The 12,213-nt window shown below is 45.6% G+C and overlaps 1 protein-coding gene across 2 annotated transcripts in view; it reads right to left on the reverse strand.

Annotated features, from left to right (window-relative positions):
• Nucleotides 1-2,223, reverse strand: part of LOC135105145 (ras-GEF domain-containing family member 1B-like) — a 117,981-nt gene extending 115,758 nt beyond the window's left edge. The window contains exon 1 of one of the 2 annotated variants that reach the window (XM_064013198.1): nt 2,081-2,223. The gene's annotated coding sequence lies outside the window, so the exon portion shown is untranslated. The remainder of the gene's footprint in view (nt 1-2,080) is intronic. The other variant, XM_064013197.1, reaches the window with a different exon arrangement.
• Between the last annotated feature and the right edge of the window lie 9,990 nt (nt 2,224-12,213).

Here is a 12,213-nt window from a genome sequence, read left to right on the forward strand (position 1 = left end):
ACTCCGTCACACATCGCCACACACCATCACACCAGACACACACCCACACCCAGGGTTTATGGTGGGTGTTGCTGGTGGTATTACACAAAACACCACTGCATATCATCACCGCCAGCCGATCACCACACATCATGGCAGACTCAGGCCATGGAAACGTGCGGGAACATTAGGGCCTTGTTATGAGAGGAAGGGCAGAGATAAATGTTACCCGGGGGCGCCATCACTCAAAGCAGGGATCATCAGGAGAGTCCAACACCAAGACGGTATAAAAAAAAAAATTAGACTTCCCAGAACTAAAACAGAACTAAAAATGAGAATCTTTGAGCACAACAGGAGTCTTTGAACTAAGCCAGCAAACACAACACTCTCCTAAAGACACACCACCAAACACAACGCACTCTCAACCAAACCAAGCCACTCTGAACCCGCTAAGTCACCAAACAAAACACTCTTTGAACCAAGCCAGCAAGCACAACACTCTCTGAAGTTCTAACACTCTCTGAAGTTCTGAACCCCACCAAGCCACCAAACACAACAGGACTTTCCAAACTCTACTACACTGGCATTTGTTTCTGAACCTCGTGATGTTTATTTAGTCTTGCGTTCTCTTTGACTGTTCTACCTTTGTGTTGTGTGTGTGTGTATGTGTGTCTGTGTGTGTGTGTGTGCTCATATATGTATCTATCTATCTATCTATCTGTCTGTGTGTATGTTGCCAAGTGTCACGCACCCAGTACCTCCCCAGTAACCCGCCCAAGGACCTTTGTGCGTTGTTGTGTCCTTGATGGTCGAGAGAGAGAGAGAGAGAGAGAGAGAGAGAGAGAGAGAGAGAGAGAGAGAGAGAGAGAGAGAGAGAGAGAGAGAGAGAGAGAGAGAGAGAGAGAGAGAGGGGAATGGTTTGATATATAGACAGAAACGTAGGGGATGAGAAACAGAATAAGGACAAAAGACGTAACGAAATAAAGGCGGCACATGCACAGAGAAATAAGGAATGCAGAAGATACGAAAATAAAAGTTATAATATAAATAAGAAAAAGAAAAGGACTTGCACCCTAACTCTTTCAGACAATCTTAAAGAAAAAGTAGTAGTAAAGTGATGACGATGATGATGATAATGATAAAGGTTATATCCCTTTCCCCTGGTACACCCATCACCACGGCGCCACCACAACCACCTCCACACCTGGCCACACCTTGCTACCCGCGGCGAGGGGAGCAGCAGCAACAGCAGCAGCAGGTAGGGGCAAGTAATTGTAAGGCACTCAGCCAGGCATGAGGAGTGGCACCGGAGGAAGGCGCCACTCACCACTCAGCCTCTCCTCTCGCCTCCATACACCACCACCACCGCCACCACCACCGCCACCACCACCACCACCGCCGCCGCCACACTCACTCACCCAGGCCTTTCAAAATACCACTCTACAGTCTTGCTTCCTCCACAGCGTCACCTCCTCCCTCCACCAGCCCCGTGCCCTAACAACAGCGTAACCCTTGCCACACACTGCCCATCAAGAGCGTCACCATCCCGTCACACCACCATCACCAATACCCTTCCGTGCAACCAATATACCCCCTCCCTCCCACCACAATCACGTCCCTGCACCGCCCCTCACCCCTAGTAGCCTGCCACACCCCCAACCTCGCCTATTGCGCCGCGCTGCACTAGTAGGTCGCTGCTTGATGAATCATCTCGCCAACATAATTATTCCACCTTGCAGACTCCAATCCAGCAGCTTCATTACAACTAATTATATTTCCACTAAAAATACACCCAATGGTTCTGTGATAGTTTTGTTATTCGTCCGCCACTGTAATTAGATCAGCTTATTCCCGCACTGCGTGCGGCTGCATATATATATATATATATATATATATATATATATATATATATATATATATATATATATATATATATATATATATATATATATATATATATATATATATATATATATATATGAGCATCATAATGAGACACAATTCTCTTGGCTAATAACTGTCGCCAGGCGGCCACCACACGTTCAGCAATCATAATTACGAGCGCGGGGCGCGAACACACCGCGGCGCGAGGGACGCTCACACTGAGCCAGGGCGCGGCGGCGGGGCGTGGGGCTCAGAGGGCGGCGGCGCACAGCCTCCCACACCAGCGACCAAAGGGCGACTGACCCGCCGCTCTGCCTCAGCTGCCCTCTGATTGGTCCAAAATTTTCAACCGCACGTCCGATTTCCCAAGAGTCAACTTCGTCAATTAATTTCCGCCGATATTACACGCCATAGGCAGCGTGACGCCTTGAGACGCCGCGCGGGCCTTGCCGCGCGGCCCTTGCCGCGCGGCCCTTGCCGCGACCTTGCAGCAGCGCGGCGCGGCGCGGCGACACCACCACCACCACAGCACCACCACCATCCAGGCGCACCGACACCTACACCACATGACCCTTGATGCACACACACACACACACACACACACACACACACACACACACACACACACACACAGCTGTTGCGTCCACACCTGTTTTGGTGAAATTCATACTCCTAAAGTTTTACTGTAAAGGTAAATCTCCGCCTACCGTCCCCTCTCCCCGCCCCTCCCGCCACTCCCCGGCCCCCGGCAGCCTCTCCCCTCACCGTGTTTTCCTCATTTTCCTTAATCTCCCCACAAGCTCCCTCACCTCCCGCGCCGCACGCCCCGAGGAGGAGGAGCAGAGAGGAGAGAAGAAGAGCAGGGATGAGGAGGAAGAGGGATGAGGAGGAAGAGGAGGAAGAGTGATGCACAACAAAACACCATGAATAAAGCATAACAAAAATGGGGAAAAACAAAAGGGAAAACGAAAAACACAAACGCAAAAATAATAAGAGAAAGAATAAAAAAAAAAAAAAATGGAAACAACACAACAACACAACACAACACAACACAACACAACACACACACACACACACACACACACACACACACACACACACACACACACACACCACGACCTACCCCTTGATTGTGTTTGGTGCTCAGGAAGAAACACGGAGAGAAGAGAGAGACAGAAAGGAGAGAGAGAGAGAGAGAGAGAGAGAGAGAGAGAGAGAGAGAGAGAGAGAGAGAGAGAGAGAGAGAGAGAGAGAGAGAGAGAGAGAGAGAGAGAGAGAGAGAGAGAGACGATAAGACAAAAAGGAGAAAAAGAACAGAAGAGAAAGAGAGAGAGAAAAAAGTGAGGGAGATTTTGTGGGAAACTTGCTCACCTCTCCCCCCTCCTCCCATCCCCCACTCCCTCTCACTCTCCCTCTCACCTCTCCCTTCCCCTCTCTTCTCGATAAACAAGTCAAGCAATATTCTGTGAAACAATAAACAAGTAATTTGCATTTTAGCTCCCGCCCTTCCTTCCTTCCCTTATCACGAAAGTTGGAGGAGGAGGAGGAGGAGGAGGAGGAGGAGGAGGAGGAGGAGGAGGAGGAGGAGGAGGAGGACCTCACAAAGACAATATATAACGAAAGTAAACCCAAACAGAATTACTTCCAATAATACTTAAGAGGAAGGTAAAGAAAAGGAGAGAGAGAGAAAAGAGAGAGAGAGAGGAGACGAGGGGGAGGAAAAATATAGAGGAAAAACAAAAACGCTGCAAGAAACTAATAAAAAGAAAGCGGAAGAAGAAATAAGGTAAATAATTAAGCATTCTCTCTCTCTCTCTCTCTCTCTCTCTCTCTCTCTCTCTCTCTCTCTCTCTCTCTCATGACACGCGGAGAATGTCTAAGAAATTAAAAAATATGTCAAGAAAGAGAAAGAAACGAGGAAAGACACACACACACACACACACACACACACACACACACAACACACACACACAAACACACACTTAAAGGTAAAAAAGAAACAAAGAAAATAACAAAATTAATACGAAGACCGGAGGAGGAGGAGGAGGAGGAGGAGGAGGAGGAGGAGGAGGAGGAGGAGGAGGAGGAGGAGAAGGAGGAGGAGAAGGAGGAGGAGAAGGAGAAGGAGAAGAAGAAGAAGAAGAAGTACAAATAGTACACTGTGAGAAGGATAAATTAAGAAGAGAGAGAGAGAGAGAGAGAGAGAGAGAGAGAGAGAGAGAGAGAGAGAGAGAGAGAGAGAGAGAGAGAGAGAGAGAGAGAGAGAGAGAGAGAGGGTGCAAATTTCGGAAGGAAAGGATGAGAAAGAAGGGATGCGGGAAGGAAGGAAAAAGGAAGGAGAAGGAAGGAAGTGATAGAAAGAGAAGAGAAAAGAAAGTAGGAAAGAAAGACAAGAAGATGAAAGACAAGGGGAAAAGAGATCGGAGAGAGGGAAAAAGGGAAGGAAAAAAACAGGAAAAAATGAAGCAAATATGACAGGAAAATTTAAAGGGGAAAAAAAAAACAAGGACGAAAAGAAAGATCGAAGCAAAAAAAATAAAAAATAAATAAATAAATAAAAAAATAAAAAAAGAATGAAAGAAGAAAGAGAACAGACAGGAAGGAAATTAGAAAAAAAGAAAAGAAGAAAGGAAGGAAATTAGAGAAAAAGAAAGGAAATTAAAAAGAAGGGAAGAAAAATCATAAAAGAAAGAAGGAAGGAAGGAAGGAAGGAAGGAAGGAACGAAGTTATTAATGAAGAAAGAAGGAAGGGGAGGAAGACAAAGAGGTGAAGAAAAGTAATAGAAAACGGTTCTCAGAAAACACGAAATATTGACAACTTTGACCTAATTCGTGAGAGAGAGAGAGAGAGAGAGAGAGAGAGAGAGAGAGAGAGAGAGAGAGAGAGAGAGAGAGAGAGAGAGAGAGAGAGAGAGAGAGAGAGAAAAGTTTGAAAGGGAAAAGGTGCTGGAGATTGAAAGTATATGAAGAGGAGGAGGAGGAGGAAAAAAATAAAAGTAATACAAAAATAGAAAAGAAAGACAGAAGAAAAAGAAAGAGAAAAAAGAAAAAGAAAAAATGAGAAGAGACAGAGAGAGAGAGAGAGAGAGAGAGAGAGAGAGAGAGAGAGAGAGAGAGAGAGAGAGAGAGAGAGAGAGAGAGAGAGAGAGAGAATGTTCTTTTTCGTCTCTCTCTCTCTCTCTCTCTCTCTCTCTCTCTCTCTCTCTCTCTCTCTCTCTCTCTCCCTCTTAAGCTGTTCCTCTTTCTTCCTTTGTTTGCTTTGAGACAATTTCATCACTCTTCTTCCCCTCCTCCTCCTTCTCCTCCTCCTCTTCCTTCTCATCCCTCTTCCCACTTCCAATTTAATGAGAAGGAAGCAAGAAGAGGGAAGGGAGAGGAGAGGAGAGAGAGAGAGAGAGAGAGAGAGAGAGAGAGAGAGAGAGAGAGAGAGAGAGAGAGAGAGAGAGAGAGAGAGAGAGAGAGAGAGAGAGAGAGAGAGAGAGAGAGAGAGATGCAATATTTGAAAGGAAGTTGAGGCGAGGAGAGGAGAAAAGGAGGCAGAGAAAGAGGAGGAAGAGTCACGCAACAGAGAGAGAGAGAGAGAGAGAGAGAGAGAGAGAGAGAGAGAGAGAGAGAGAGAGAGAGAGAGAGAGAGAGAGAGAGAGAGAGAGAGAGAGAGAGAGAGAGAGAGAGAGAGAGAGAGAGAGAGAGAGAGAGAGAGAGAGAGAGAGAGAGAGAGAGAGAGAGAGAGAGAGAGAGAGAGAGAGAGAGAGAGAGAGAGAGAGAGAGAGAGAGAGAGAGAGAGAGAGAGAGAGAGAGAGAGAGAGAGAGAGAGAGAGAGAGAGAGAGGCAATAAAGAAAGATGAATGAGAGAAAAAAGATGATGCACAGAGGAGTGGGCGAATTACAATAAAAGAGAATTAGAGAGAGAGAGAGAGAGAGAGAGAGAGAGAGAGAGAGAGAGAGAGAGAGAGAGAGAGAGAGAGAGAGAGAGAGAGAGAGAGAGAGAGAGAGATGGTAAATAGGGGGAAAATAACACCATCTTACGCAGGAGGAGGAGGAGGAGGAGGAGGAGGAGGAGGAGGAGGAGGAGGAGGAGGAGGAGGAGGAGGAGGAGGAGGAGGAGGAGGTAGGGAAGCTTGCAAATGAAGGTAGGGGATGCGAATGAGAGGGGAAAAAAGGAAGGAGGAAGGAGAAAGACCATAAAAGGGGAGAGAGAGAAGGAAGGGAAGAAGGGAACACCTGGGAATAATTGAGCAATGAGAGGAGGAAAAGAAGAGAGAAGAAGAAGAAGAAGAGAAGGAGGAGGAGGAGGAGGAGGAGGAGGAGGAGGAGGAGGAGGAGGAGATAAGAAGACGTGGTAACGATCTAAACGAAGGTGAAGAGGAAGATAAAAAGGGAAGAGATTGGAAATATTTGAGAAGTATTACTGAGAGAGAGAGAGAGAGAGAGAGAGAGAGAGAGAGAGAGAGAGAGAGAGAGAGAGAGAGAGAGAGAGAGAGAGAGAGAGAGAGAGAGAGAGAGAGAGAGTTATTGCCACTGTAGGAACCAATCATGTAACTCCCCACAGCGTAATTTCCTGCAAGACGTGACAAACTCAGACCAGATAACAACAATCACAACAGCAATAACAACAATAACAACTACCATTACTACTACTATTACACACACACACACACACACACACACACACACACACACACACACTAGGAGACAGGCAGCGAGTTACCCTCGCCTCCTCCTCCCCCGTCACCACCCTCACCCAACCAATCTAGTTAGCACCTCCATAAAACGCTATAGAAAACGGGAGAGGGAGATCGAGGGAGAGAGAGAGAGAGAGAGAGAGAGAGAGAGAGAGAGAGAGAGAGAGAGAGAGAGAGAGAGAGAGAGAGAGAGAGAGAGAGAGAGAGAGAGAGAGAGAGAGAGAGAGAGAGAGAACAGCGTCGGCTTCTGGGAGAAAATAGTTAAAATATTGCCACCACTAATTCAATTCTCCCCAAATTTACTTATCCCTTCTAAGCTCTTATCACCTCGCCGGGGCCTCCGTCTCGCTTTCTTTCTCATAACGTCAAAGAAAATGGAGGTGGAGGTGCTGGGCGGGAGATAATGGGGAGATAGTGCTAATTGGAAGACATCAGTGCTAAGGCTGTGACGAGGCGCGCTGCTCAAACTTTCTCTCGTAAAGGTGCCTCTGATTGTAGGCACCTCTGGCACTCCCTGGCTCTCTCTGGCACTCCCTGGCTCTCTCTGGCACTCCCTGGCTCTCTCTGGCACTCTCTGGCTCTCTCTGGCTCTCTCTGGCACTCTCTGGCACTCCCTGGCTCTCTCTGGCACTCTCTGGCTCTCTCTGGCACTCCCTGACTCTGACTCTGGCTGATTCTCTGGCTAGCTCTCTCTCTCTCTCTCTCTCTCTCTCTCTCTCTCTCTCTCTCTCTCTCTCTCTCTCTCTCTCTCTCTCTCTCTCTCCAAAAATGCTTAATTCCTCTGGTTGGGAATTAAAAGAAAACACGACGTACCTCATGGCACTGCGAGGACTGAGGCACAAGAGGTCAGAGGGCGGCCAATTCAGGCGTTTCAGGTACTACGTGGAAGTTGATTCACGGGAAAACTCTGCCTCTTAATTTCCCAATAACGCAGCAATACGGGAGGCGAAGGGAGTGGAGGCCTTGAATTACTTACTGCTAAATTTTTTCTTGGGTTTTTTTTTAGTAATTATGTGATAAGTAATGGTAAAGGTGATGGTATAATTGAGTTTGTTATTGAAGTTTATTATTATTATTGTTATTTTTTTTTGTGGTAACTGTGCGGCAGTGTGAAGTTGAAGTAATTTGTTATTTGATTTTGATAATAGACTATATTTTCTCTCCTTCTGCAGTCATAGCTTATCTTATTCCTTAGGTTAATATTAAGTTTTATTCTTACTTGTGTTTCGTAAAAGCTCCTGAAAGAACAGTTTGCATGGACAGAGGAGCCATGAAATAATAAAAAAAAAAAGATAGTTACAGCCTATTCTTTCATGCTATTTAAAGAAACTATAACAAATGTGAACAAGTTGTGGGTGATTATAGCAAACTTTACCGGGGGAAGACCTTGACATGACAAACTCAATGTGTGGGAACAGTGTTGATCTGACTATCCTGCCTTCCCTCCCTCTCTCCTTCCCCGCCCTCCCTCCCTCCCTGCCTGTAACAAAGGTAGACTGGTGGAATTAGATCTGTTCTTTCGGGGTGAAGGGAAAAAATGCGAGTGGAAATGCTGGTTTTGTGGAAAGGTGATCGAATATTTGAGTTGATTAAGAGTGGGAAGGTGGGAGAGTGGAAGGAAGGGAGGGACGGGGCAGGGAAAGGAGGAAGGAAAGAGATGGAAGGATGGAGGGAAGGGAGGAAGAGAGGAAGGGAGGGAAGGAGGGAGGGAGGGAAGGATAAAGGAAAATTGTTTTGGTTTAGTGTTTATTTCAGCGCAAGTTCCGGGCATGTACTGTTGTGTTTACCCGTCCTCCACTCTCTCTCTCTCTCTCTCTCTCTCTCTCTCTCTCTCTCTCTCTCTCTCTCTCTCTTCGCGGCGTAAACAAGGTTTGATGGCTGCTTTGAAAACTTTTCGCAACCAACCCGAACGCACACACACACACACACACACACACACACACACACACAAAAAAAAAAAAAAAAAAAAAAAAAAAAAAAAAAAAAACGAAACTTCTGCTCTTTATGCTACGCGTCACCCAAAACCCACTCCTCCCATTGGCTCTAAGACTTATCCAGGCAGCCAATCACGTCCTTTCAGCCACCTTTCAGCCCACCTAGCCACCGCCGCCACATTCACGTGCAGGCGGGCAGTTCCAGCGTCCAACAGCAGCCATACTTCGCATTCCCGATCCTACCAGTGGCCCTCGCGAGCTCCAACAGCCAATTAAAACCCTGGGAGACATTTCTCTCATTGATCCTCACGTGACCTGACAGCCAATTAGAACACAGCTTGGTATTCCTGACTCGCTGATTGGTCAGTTAGACACACTAGTGACTTATCTTTGTTTCTTGGCTTCCTATTGGTCCGTGAAGCATGTCACTGGCCAATTAAAAGCCAGGGAGACATTCCTCGACCTCTCATTGGTCCTCACGTAACCTGACAGCCAATTAGAACACATCTTGGCATTCCTGACTCGCTGATCGGTCAGTTAGAGACACACGTGACGTATCTTTGTTTCCTTACTTCTAATTGGTTCTCGAGATATAACGGTAACCAATTAAAAACACAGGAAGACATTCCTCGCCCCGTCATTGGTCAGTTAGAGGTGCTACTGACTCATCTTTGTTTCTAGCATTCCTATTGGTCCTCCAGGGATCCCAGTAGCCAATGGGAGGAAAGGAGGCTGTGTTTTCTTACTATGATGCAGAAAAATGGTGGGAATTAAAGTTTAGTGATGCTGTTGGGTCATGACGCTCGCTAAGTAGGCGTGAGGAGGCTGGCACGCCCCCCCCCCTCACGCTCTCTCCTCTCCCTACTCACTTCCTCTCCCTCTCACTTCCTCTCCCTCCCAGTGCATTAACATACAAATAGGAGAAGCATGAGTGTTGCTCCCATCCTCTCTCTCTCTCTCTCTCTCTCTCTCTCTCTCTCTCTCTCTCTCTCTCTCTCTCTCTCTCTCTCGAGGTAATTAATGCCGTGTTTCATGTTCATATTTTCATTCTCGCTTATTTTCTTTACTTCCTCTTTTTTTTTCCAGCGTTCGTTTTACTTTTAATGTTTTTTTTTTCATTACTTGCTTTCCTCCTCCTCCTCCTCCTCCTCCTCCTCCTCCTCTCCTCCTCCTCTCCTCCTCCTCCTCTCCTCCTCCTTTAATTTCCTGGGTGTTTGAGTTATTTACGTATGTGGCTTGTGGTTCTCTCTCTCTCTCTCTCTCTCTCTCTCTCTCTCTCTCTCTCTCTCTCTCTCTCTCTCTCTCTCTCTCTGAATAGGAGGTTGAATAAACAAAGGAATGAAGAGAAATGGAAGGTTTTAAGTGTAGATTGTGTCAGTTTTCTCTCTCTCTCTCTCTCTCTCTCTCTCTCTCTCTCTCTCTCTCTCTCTCTCTCTGCTGGTGCATTATCGAAGGGTTCCTGGTTCGCCCCTTAATCTCAGAGCAATCTTCTGATACCATGCCTGTATTTTGTTATCATATTCTCTCTCCCTCCTCCTCCTCCTCCTCCTCTTCCTTCTTATGTTGTTTTTATTCTCCTGTTTCTTCTCCTCGTCAGAGCTTCTTTCTTTTCTTCCTCTCTTTTCTTCTCTTCTCTCGTTCTCTTTCTTCTATATTTGTTTTTGTTATTATTGTTATTATTTTTCTGTTTCTCCTTGTAGACGCTTTCTTATTCTTATTATTCTCTCTCTCTCTCTCTCTCTCTCTCTCTCTCTCTCTCTCTCTCTCTCTCTCTCTCTCTCTCTCTCTCTCTTCGTCAGCGTTGTAATCTTTCCTCTTCTACTTCTTCTTCTTCTGATATGTAATCGTCTTTTCTTTTTCTTTTCCTTCTTCTCCGTATAGCCTTATTCTCCCTTCTTCTTCTTTTTCCTCCTCCTTCTCTTCCTCCTGGTTGATGTTCTTCATCTTCCTCTTCCTTCTATTCTGGCATAAAAGTCTTCCTCTTCTCCTTCTCTCCCTCGTTTTTCTTCCTTTTTTTCCCTGCTTTTCTGACGTACAGTATCTCTCTTCCTCTTCTTCCTCTTCCTCCTTCTCCTCCTCTTCTTCTTCGCCTATCTTCCTATTCCTCTTCTGATTCAAGTTTTCCTTTTATTCTTCTCCTCCTTCTGTTGTACCTTCTCCTTTTCCTTGTCTTTCATTTTCCTCCTCCTCCTCCTCCTTTTCCTCTTCGCCTCTTCGGTTTTAAACATTTTCCCTGTCACTCTTAACTCTTCCTCTTTTCCTCCATATTTCTTTAGTTGAGGCGTCTTCTTCCTCTTCCTCCTCTTTTTTCATTCTCCTCCTCCTTCTCCTCTTCCTTTCCATCATCGTCCTTCCTCTTCGCATGTCTTACCAAATCTTCCCTCTTCCCTTTTCGCTTTAATTCCTCCTCCTCCTCTTCCACTGTCTTTACTAACTTATCTTTACACCCTCTCCTCCTCCTCCTCCTCCTCCTCCTCCTCCTAAATGAAGAGAATCTGTTCCTACTCACAGATTCAGAATCAAAACATCACTACTTTTTTCCTCCCCTATTCCGTGATCTCTCTCTCTCTCTCTCTCTCTCTCTCTCTCTCTCTCTCTCTCTCTCTCTCTCTCTCTCTCTCTCTCTCTCTCTCTCTCTCTCTCCCCTTGTCAAATTCCTCATCCACGTTTTGCTTTCTATTTTCTCTCCTCTCTTCTTCGTGGGAAAATTCTGTTCTCTTTGTGTATATTTGTTTATTTACTTTAATTCTCTCTCTCTCTCTCTCTCTCTCTCTCTCTCTCTCTCTCTCTCTCTCTCTCTCTCTCTCTCTCTCACATGTAAACAAACTCTCTCTTCCTCCGTCCCAGCTTTTCCTTCATCACTCCTCCTCCTCCTCCTCCTCCTCCTCCTCCTCCTCCTCCTCTCCGACACCTACGTCCTTTACTTTCAGTCCTCTCAAAGCCAATTTTCATCGTCTCTCTCTCTCTCTCTCTCTCTCTCTCTCTCTCTCTCTCTCTCTCTCTCTCTCTCTCTCTCTCTCTGGTCTTAGCTCTTCGCCTGAACTTTTCTTTCCTTCTTCTTCCTCTTCTAATTACCTTCTTGTGTATCTTCGTCTTGCTCCTCTTATTTAATTTCTCTCTCTCTCTCTCTCTCTCTCTCTCTCTCTCTCTCTCTCTCTCTCTCTCTCTCTCTCTCTGAAGAATGAGTACGTTTTCGTTTTCCTTCTTATTTTACTTTATTTTACATTTTCTTCCTTATTTTGCATCTCTCGTCTTTCTTCTTCCTCGTCTCCTTCTTCCATCTTTCACATTAATTTTGCTTGTCCTTTGTGCAAAACCTTCTCCTTATTTTTGTTTTCTGTTTTCTTCTGCTTCTTTCTTTCTTTCTCTCTTTTTTTTGTTTATTTGCCTCTCTCTTCATTATTTTGTCTATTTTTTTTACTAAGTTTTATTTTAATGTTCTCCTTTGTGCAAACCTTTTCCCTTTTCCGGTCTGTTACTTTCTAATTTCCCCTTCCTGCTCTGTGTGTGTGTGTGTCTGTGTGTGTGTGTGTGTGTGTGTGTGTGTGTGTGTGTGTGTGTGTGTGTGTGTGTGTGTGTGTGTGTGTTAATTTTCGTGACGTTCTCTTTTCTCTCCCTCTTCTCATTTTCAAGGCACTATTTTTCCCCTCATCTGTATCTATTTTCATCACATTGGTCCCTCTCCCTGGCTTTCTTCTGCTGCTTAATATCCTGCCAAGAAAACGTGTATTTTT

This window comes from Scylla paramamosain, chromosome 11 (assembly GCF_035594125.1).
Source record: "Scylla paramamosain isolate STU-SP2022 chromosome 11, ASM3559412v1, whole genome shotgun sequence".
NCBI lineage: Eukaryota > Metazoa > Arthropoda > Malacostraca > Decapoda > Portunidae > Scylla > Scylla paramamosain.